Source organism: Jaculus jaculus, chromosome 15 (assembly GCF_020740685.1).
Source record: "Jaculus jaculus isolate mJacJac1 chromosome 15, mJacJac1.mat.Y.cur, whole genome shotgun sequence".
NCBI lineage: Eukaryota > Metazoa > Chordata > Mammalia > Rodentia > Dipodidae > Jaculus > Jaculus jaculus.
The window spans coordinates 5,233,568-5,242,972 of NC_059116.1; positions in this window are offsets into that span (position 1 = coordinate 5,233,568).

Below are 9,405 nucleotides of genomic sequence, written 5' to 3' on the forward strand. Positions count from 1 at the left end.
AAAGTAATATTGGCTGGAAGAGACATCCTCTTCTTTAATTTTAAAGTTGAATCCCTCTCCTCCAAAATGCACACAAGTCAGCTTCCACAATATCAAAATACCATGTGCCAAAGGAACAAAAGTACTTAAAAATTTTTTCTCCCAGTGCTAAGCTTATTGGATTTATGGCACCATAGAATAGCTGTAGAGCTAAAACGGATAATTTTAAAGTCAATTTTAACTTTTGTCAACTTCTATTCAGTCTAAAGAGTCCCTTAACAGTAATTTAAAGTATATTACATATGACTATACCAAGTCTCAAACTTCAAGGGAGTCATTTTTTTAATGTTTTTTTGAGGCAGGGTCTTGCTCTAGGTCAGGCTGACCCAGGGTTCACTATGTAGTCTTAGGGTGGCCTTGAACTCACGGCAATCCTCCTACCTCTGTCTCTCAAGTGCTGGGGCTAGAGGTGTATACTACCACACCCAGCGGGAGTCACATTTTAGAGTAGAAATTTAGCAAATAAAATCACGCACTGTTGCTGAACGAGACCTCGTTGAAAACTCGTTCATCATCATTCACAGTAAGGCCAACACTGCTGCTCCTGGCATGATTTTTATGTTCTGCTATTTTAGAGTGTTCTCAAGTTGGTCAAAAGAAAACAACATATCTTGTGGCAATAATGCTTGCACCTTGCTTTGATGGTGCTAAGTACAGACACTGAGCCAAAAATGACCACGTCATCAAGTTCCTCTTATTGTTGTAGGAAACACAACCCAGGGATTTGGGGAGAGGACTCAGAGGTTCGTGTTTGCTGCACAGCAGGAGGGTCTGATTTCAGATGCCCAGCACCTAGGGGAAAGCTGTGCACGGTAAGCGCATTCATCCCAACGTCAGTGAGGCGGAGGCAGGAGGTTCCCTGCTTGGGACACACTGGCAAGGTGGTCTTGCCAAATAGGTGGGCTCTAGGTTTAGTGAGAGAGCTGATCTCTTTTCTTTTTTTATTTGAGGCAGGGTCTCACTCTGGCCCAGGCTGACCTGGAATTCACTATGTAGTCTCAGGGTGGCCTTGAACTCACTGCAATCCTCCTACCTCTACCTCCCAAGTGCTGAGATTAAAGGTGTGCACCACCACACCTGGCTTCTTTTTCTTTTTTTAAGTTATTTTATTTAATTATTTTCAGAGTGAGAGCAGGAGAGTGAGCGAGAGAGAGGCAAAGAGAGAGAGAAAGAGAGAGAGAGAGAGAGAGAGAGAGAGAGAGAGAGAGAGAGAGAGAGGGAAAGAGAAGAAAAAGCCTATCTCAAAAAAACAAGATGGAGGGGCTGGAGAGATGGCTGGGGTTAAAGGCACTTTCTTGCAAAGCCTGCTGGGCACAGTTCTCTTCCTCAGAACCCATGTAAAACCAAGGGCACAAAGTGGCGCATGTGTCTGGATCTCACGCGCAGCGACTAGAGGTCCTGACATACACTCTCTCCCACACAACTCCAAGAAAAAGTAAGATGGAGACCAGTTGAGGATGATGCCTGATGCTGACCTCTGACCTCCATATGAATGCACACACACATGGACCTACATGCACATGCTTGTACAACACACACACACACACACACACACACGGAAATAACATATATACATTTAATTCAGAATAAAGACGTTTAATATGACAATCAGCTATATTGAATTTAAACTTGAAAACTCTGCTGTCTAAGAATGGACATCGAGGGTGCATAGGCTGAAGCAAGAGGACTGAGTTTGAGACCAGCAAGGGCTCAAAAGACAAAACAGATAGGCAGACAGACATGAGCATGTAGCTCCACAAGCCATCTTATTCTGGTGATGCCACCATTTTCTCACATAGTCGGGAAGTGTGAATGGGGACCAGTCAGATTAATGCATTCATGTCTTGAGCTGCAGAGACACTTGCCATAGGCCTGGAAGACAGATTTGTTGCCAGAAAAAAAAAAAAAAGGAGCATAAAGACAAAATATTTGCATGCACCTTTTGTGTGTGGAAACACTGGCACTTCTGCGACATGTGAATGGTTTGTGGCATGACAGGCAGGATCTTTTATTTGACGTATTTCATGTATTCCAGTTCTATTTTTCTGTTTAAATATTTAACTGGTAGACTGCTGAAGCACTGCACGGGTAAAGAGAAGGAATGCATTCACTCACTCAGTAAACATCCCTGTGCTGTCCATGCCCAGGAGAAGAAGAGAGCCACCCAGGCCGGCCCTCAGCAGAGGCGCCAGCAGAGAAGGCAGGCGGCGGGGAACGGGGCGGACAACAGGTGCCAGGGCCGCGCGCACAAGCAGGGATGCGTTGACGGCGCCCCTGGCAGTGGGCAGCATCTCCCTGCAGGGCACACGCTGGTGGGTGGGAGGAAGGGCAGGGAGTAGGCGGGGGAATTCTCGAGGTATTCATGTTCCTGGGAAAAGAAGGGAGGGCACCAGAGGAAAGCGAGCATGAGGGGCGGGCTGAGATTTGAGGAAATGAAGGTGTGAAAAATCTATGTAGATACAAATGATTCGAGAAGACACAGAACGCAAATGATCACGGCGACGGCAAAGATCATATTTTGCTGTGTTTTGTTCAGGGCTTTAAACCACAGCTGCAGAAACAGTCAAAGTAACTTTGCACCGATCATTAATTCTGCTTTCTTCCCTGGGATTCACGTGTGCGTTTCTCTTTTCTGAGACGGGGCTGGCCTCAACCCCACTCTCTTCCTTCCTTAGCCTCCTGAGTGTGGGAACATAGGCTCACCTCGCCGTACGGAGCTGGCATGCAGTCTCTTGCAGGGAGTGTATGTGAGTCATGTATGGGGCACATGTTGGTACTGAACCAATCCAATTTAAAGGTGCTTATTTGTCTGGCTGTTTTACTCCTAGCCCACAGGTGCTTCTTCTCTCTCGTTCTCTCTGAAGTGTGTGTGTGTGTGTGTGAGTGAATATGCGTGTTCATGGGGTGAGCATGCTTGGAGAGGCCAGAGGTCGACGTTGGATGCCTTTCCCAATCACTACCCACCTTGTTCTTGGAGACAGAGTCTCTAACTGAATCTAGATTCATGGATCAGCTAGGCTAGCTGGCCAGGGTACTAGGGATTCCCTTTCTCGCCTCCCCAGGACTGGGATGATAGGGATGTGCCACCACACCTGGCAGTTTATGTGGGTGCTGGGGCACCAGCTCAGCCCCGCCCCCCGCTTGTGCTACAGCACGTTACCCCCAGAGCCGTCTCCCCAGCCACTGCTTTGCTTTTTAAAAGTAAATTAAAAATATTCTATTTATTTGTTTGAGAGAGGGACAGAAAGAGAGAGAGAGAGAGAGAGAGAGAGAGAGGGAGGAGAGAGAATGAGTATGCCAGGGCCTTTAGCCACTGCAAACGAACTCCAGATGCATGCCCTACCTTGTGTATCTGGTTTTACATAGGTACTAGGGAACCGAACCTGTGTCCTTTGGCTTGGCAGGGAAGTACCTTAACCACTATGCCATCACTCCAGCTCCTGCCTTTTATTTTAATTGAGGTAATATATGTCCAACATGATATTTATTATTTTGGCCTTTTGTAAATATATGAATAGATTGAATGCATTTATACATTTATACATGTTTTTTTTTTTTTTTTCGAGGTAGGGTCTCACTCTAGCTCAGGCTGACCTGAAATTTACTGTGTAGTTTCAGGGTGGCCTTGAACTCATGGTTATCCTCCTACCTCTGCCTCCCTACTGCTGGGATTAAAGGTGTGTGCTCCCATGCCCAACTGAATGCATTTATAATGTTGTGTAACCATCATCCCTATATCGAGAATTTCATCATTTTCCATTGAATTCGGTACCTTTCAGATAATATTCCTCCTTCTCCCATAGAGCACTAGTGATAGTAAAGTCTGTTCTACCTTCTGTCTCAACATGGGTTTATTTTAAGTGCTTCATTTAAACAGAATCATTTCGGGCTGGAGAGATGGCTTAGTGGTTAAGCGCTTGCCTGTGAAGCCTAAGGACCCCGGTTCGAGGCTCGGTTCCCCAGGTCCCACGTTAGCCAGATGCACAAGGGGGCGCACGCGTCTGGAGTTCGTTTGCAGAGGCTGGAAGCCCTGGCGCGCCCATTCTCATTCTCTCTCTCTGCCTCCTTCTGTCTCTGTCATTCTCAAATAAATAAATTAAAATGAACAAAAAAAATTTAAACAGAATCATTTGATATTTGTCCCCTTGTGCCTCTTTATTTCATTTCCCAGGATGTTTATGAGCTCCACCATGCGGGTGCACATATGAATATTTCTTTTGTATCAATGAGTAACGTTAACCACAGGCTTTCAGTAGTCACAGAGCAACCACAAGGGTGTTAAGAACCAGATGTGTATGGTTCAGACAACACGGTGATGTGTTCTGTCTTCTTCGGTATTTCCCACCCTCTCTGGCACGGTCTTCCTTACTGAACTTCTTTCGAGTGCTTTCGCTCACATCACCTATGCGCCACACTGAATGTCATCTGCTGAGACCGGATCTTGTTCACTGTCCACATGTCAAGGCCCTGGAAGGCTGCCAGGCCCCAGCTCCAAGGCTGAGCTTGCTGCCAAGGTCTCAGCTGGGCCTGGGCTGGCAGGTGCACGGAAAAAGGGCAACGGGATCTCTGAGGCAGCTGCTCTTGCTGACCGGAAATAGGGCTGCGCCGAGGAGGGGTCATGGGTTCTATAATTTTCCTCTCGTAGGGGAGCCTTCAAAACGACAGAGTCACCCACAGAACGCAAGGGGCTGTGATCATACTTCTGCTCAACAGGACGAGTTCTTGTAAGACTTGGATTTTGTGATGTGACAATTTAACGTGGTCGGTCATTTTACCTCAAACCTTGTCCTGTTTTAGAAGTAAGTCACCCTTGGCTTTTCACATTTTTTTCTTCAGAAAAAATACCGTTTGAAAACATTTTCTAAAATTCTTGTATAGTATTATCTTTTTTTAAAAAAATTATTAATTTGAGAGAGAGAATAGAGATACAGAGAGATAAACAGAGAGAAAGAGAGAGAGAGAGGGAGATAAAGGCTGAGACTTCCTGCCACTGCTTACAAACTCCAGATGCATATGCCACGTTGTACATCTGGCTCTACATGGGTCCTAGATAGTTGAGCCCTGGACCAGCAGGCTTTGCAAGCAAGTGCCTCGAACCACTGAGGCATCTCCCAGCCCTGTGCACCTCTTTTGAGATGGGGCTTCTCATTGGCCTGGAGTTCACACATTAGTCTGGCCTAGCTGCTCAGTGAGCCTAGGATCTTCTTGTCTCTACCTACCCAGCGCTGGGGTGACAGGCATCTCATGTGCACACGGGGGAGATGGCTCAGGCCCTTGTGTTGGTAAAGCCAGCACTTTACCCTGAGCCACCTCCCTAGCCATTCTTCTTTTCCAAACGAGGAAATTGAGGTTAGCATGTACCACCAAGCTTGACCTGCAAACTATTTTATATCCAATGGCTTCCCAAAGGAAACTCAATTAATTAAACAACCAAGGGTGAGCTGGGACACCTCCCATCATGACTTTTCTAGAACGTGGAAGGAGAGTTTGATGTTTCAATATGTTGTTTGGTCTTGTGACCACATTCGGTCAGAACTGCGTTCTCTGTTCCATCATCCATGACTTTTCTTTCCCGTCTCTTTTCCAGCTTCCGAGGTTGACTGAGAGTTGTGAAATATCCCACCCCAAAGGCAGCGCCTGGGTCTGGATGATGGTGTGGTCTGAAATCCGGAGGATCCCCGAACCTGCTGGAGGCAAGTCTCGGTGGAATCCTGAGGAGGAAGGAACCCGGCATTGGCAACAATCTTTGGATCTGTGGCTGAAAGTGAGAGAGTGACAGCTGGTTCTTCTGGTTTGCGTACAAATGTGGGTGCCCCAGTGTTCTCCATGGTTAAGCCATTGCATATTTTTAGGCTACAACTTCCTTCCTCCCTCCCCTTCCTTCCTTTCTTCTTTCCTTCCTTCTCTTCCTTCCTTCTTTCCTCCCTCCCTCCTTCCCTCCTTTCCTTCATTTTTTCTTTTTGTGCTTTAAAGATATTTTATTTAGTTATTTGGTGTGTGGGGATATTTGTGTTGTGTGTCTGAGTAGGGTAGCACTAATATATAAGCATAAACATAAATAACATAAAGCCAGGTGTGGTGGCGCACGCCTTTAATCCCAGCACTCAGGAGGTAGAGGTAGGAGGATTGCCATGAGTTCAAGATCACCCTGAGACTAAATAGTGACTTCCAAGTCAGCCTGAGCTACAGTGAAACCTTACCTTGAAAAACTAAAATAATAATAATAATAATAATAATAATAATAATAATAATAATAATAATCAATAAAATAAATAGAGGACAATTTGCTTTAAATAATATATTCATTTAGTAAGACAACAGTAGCTTTCCCCCAGGGTATATGACCTTCCTAGCCAAATGCTTTTATTTTTATTTATTTTTTTAAAGATTTTTATTGATTTATTTGAGAGTGACAGAGAGAGAAAGAAGCAGATAGAGAGCGAGAAAGAGAATGGGCGCGCCAGGGCTTCCAGCCGCTGCAAACGAACTCCAGACGCGTGTGCCCCCTTGTGCATCTGGCTAACGTGGGTCCTGGGGAATCGAGCCTCGAACCGGGGTCCTTAGGCTTCACAGGCAAGCACTTAACCGCTATGCCATCTCTCCAGCCCACCAAATGCTTTTAATCAAGTTTTGAGTCTTAGGCAGGAATTCCCCCCTGTGGAGTGCACCGTAAGTCCAATCAGAGAGCAGTTGGTTTCCCTATAGCAGACATGTTACCACTGTACCAGTTACAGTGCATTTTTATCAATAGCTTTCAACAAAAATAATAATAGTCAAGAGTAGGTATTTCTGTTAAATAGTTCACAAGAGTTGTTTTTGGTTTTTGTTTTGTTGTGGTAAGGATTCAGCTCAGTCTCACGAATGCAGGCATGTGCTCTGCCACAGCCACGGCGCTTGTTCATTTCTGATCTCAGATGGTCTCCTTCGCTGTGAGCCACTGTGGCCTCACGTCACCTTGTGTAACCACTGCCGTATTGTCCTCCCTTGTCGAAACCCAGCTTGAACTGGCAAGAGTCCTCTTTCCCTCTGCTCTGTTTCTTCCCATCTCCCTATCACCTCTGGCTGAAGTCTTGAGGAGTGTCCGGTTTTAATTACCGCCATATCTTCCAAAGGCATCGTCTCCTTTTATTTAACTTTTCTTTTTAATATTTTTTTAAAATTATTTATTTATTTATTTGAGAGCGACAGACACAGAGAGAAAGACAGATAGAGGGAGAGAGAGAGAATGGGCGCGCCAGGGCTTCCAGCCTCTGCAAACGAACTCCAGACGCGTGCGCCCCCTTGTGCATCTGGCTAACGTGGGACCTGGGGAACCGAGCCTCGAACCGGGGTCCTTAGGCTTCACAGGCAAGCGCTTAACCGCTAAGCCATCTCTCCAGCCCTTATTTAACTTTTCAAAAACCTTTTCATTAACAGTCTTCATACACATAGACCATATACCATGGTCATAACCTCTCCCACCACCTCCCTTTTCCTCCTCCCGAGATCTCCTCACCAATGAATCTTGCCAACTAGTCTCTTCTATTTTGATGCCCTTGTTTTCCCCCCTCCTGCGTAGGTGGAACCAGCCACAGTGATGCCGGGATACCACAGCCCCTCTGTGTCTGGAGGATCGTATTGCACAGACCCCTACCCCTTCCTTTGGCTCTTCCCTTCTTTCCACCACCTCTTCTACAATGGACCTTGGGCCTTGGAGAGTGTGACAGAGATGTCTCTGTGTTGACCACTTTGTTGTCACTTCTTCTTAGCACTATGGTGAGTTTTGAGTCACCTCTGTGGTCACTGACATCTGAAAAGAGAAATTTCTCTAACCCAAAGTGAAGGTAGTATTAATATATGGGTTATATGGCTGGTTGTGGTGGTGTACACCTTTAATCCCAGCTCTCAGGAGACAGAGGTAGGAGGTCTGCTGTGAGATCAAGGTCAGCCTGAGACTACATAGTGAATTCCAGGTCAGCCTGGGCCAAATGGAGACCCTATCTTGAAAATCCAATGTGTATATATATATGTATATATATACATATATATGTTTATATATTTATTCATATAAGAATATAGGCATAAACCTAAGTTAAATGCATTTTCTTATCTGAGCTTGTAATTACGTCTTGCAAGTGTTTTAGAAGTCACCATTGCTTAATCTACTTTCTCTGGTGCTAATTTTGTTCAGCTCCTCTCACTGCTATAGCCAATGGCAATAGGTTCTCTTAAACAATTTAAATGGCACAAGTTTACATTGGCAATTTAGTGGTTCCAGAATTGTGATACTATCAGTTCAAATCTAGAACAGTCTCATCACCCAACACGAAACCTCATACTTACTATGGGTCAGCCCCCATTCCCCTCTCCCCAGCCACTGGGCCATGAGGCTTTGCAGGCAAGCACATTTAACACACGGACTATCTCTCCAGCGCCCATATATCACTACTATTTATGGCTAAGTGATATTCCATCATCCAAATGCGTGTCGTTTATTTATCTGTTTATCCGTTGATGGGCAGTTCGGCCTTTTACTTTATTAGCAGGCTCTGTTGCCTGGACTCCCCGACTCCAATGCATCATCTGTGTGATGTCCTGAGTTACCCTCTTATACACTGCTGGTCTCAAAAGTCCGTGAAGGTCCCCAGCGGCTCATTCACACAGCCATTTGTCCACTCCTGGTTGAAGTTCATTGTTCCCCTAGAGATGCCCTGCGTGGAGGGACTCATGCCAGCTTTTCCTAGCGTGGCACTGTGCTTTCACTAGAACCCCCATTCCTTCCCCAGCAAGTGAACCCGCTGGGAAGCCTTCCCCAAGGCTTGCTGGGAAAAGATGATGCCTTCCTGGCCACTGTCTGGGGTTTCCTTATTTGAAACATTCACCATTGTGCATGGTGTTTCTTCACCCTTAAATGTCATGCTCTGGAGGGCCGAGAACTTCCAGGAACACGCAGGATTCTTATATATCTTTCATCTCTGTGTTGCTTTTCCTTTGACCAACTCCAGCAAGTTGCATGACCAGTGATTACTGAATTCACATGCAAACCTCTACCCCTGCCGCCCGTAACTGAAACTTTTATTGAGTAATTCAGGGCTCCTGACACTCAGGCTTTCCTTTGGGAAAGGCAGCTTGTCACTTTGGGGGTGGCACTCATTTGCATCATGTCACTATATTGTGCTGTGATGGCTGGCATCGCCTTCCTCAGATGCCTCTATCTGCACACTACCGGTTTCCTTTGAAAACAATGTAAAAACGAGGCCCAGGGAGTTTAAATGGCTCACTGGCCTGTTGGATGTGGCTCAGAAAGAGTGACAGATGGCACTCTTGTTTTATATCCAGTCCTCCTTCCGAAGGAAGGGAGAGACCTGGCGGGGAGGGGGACAGAGA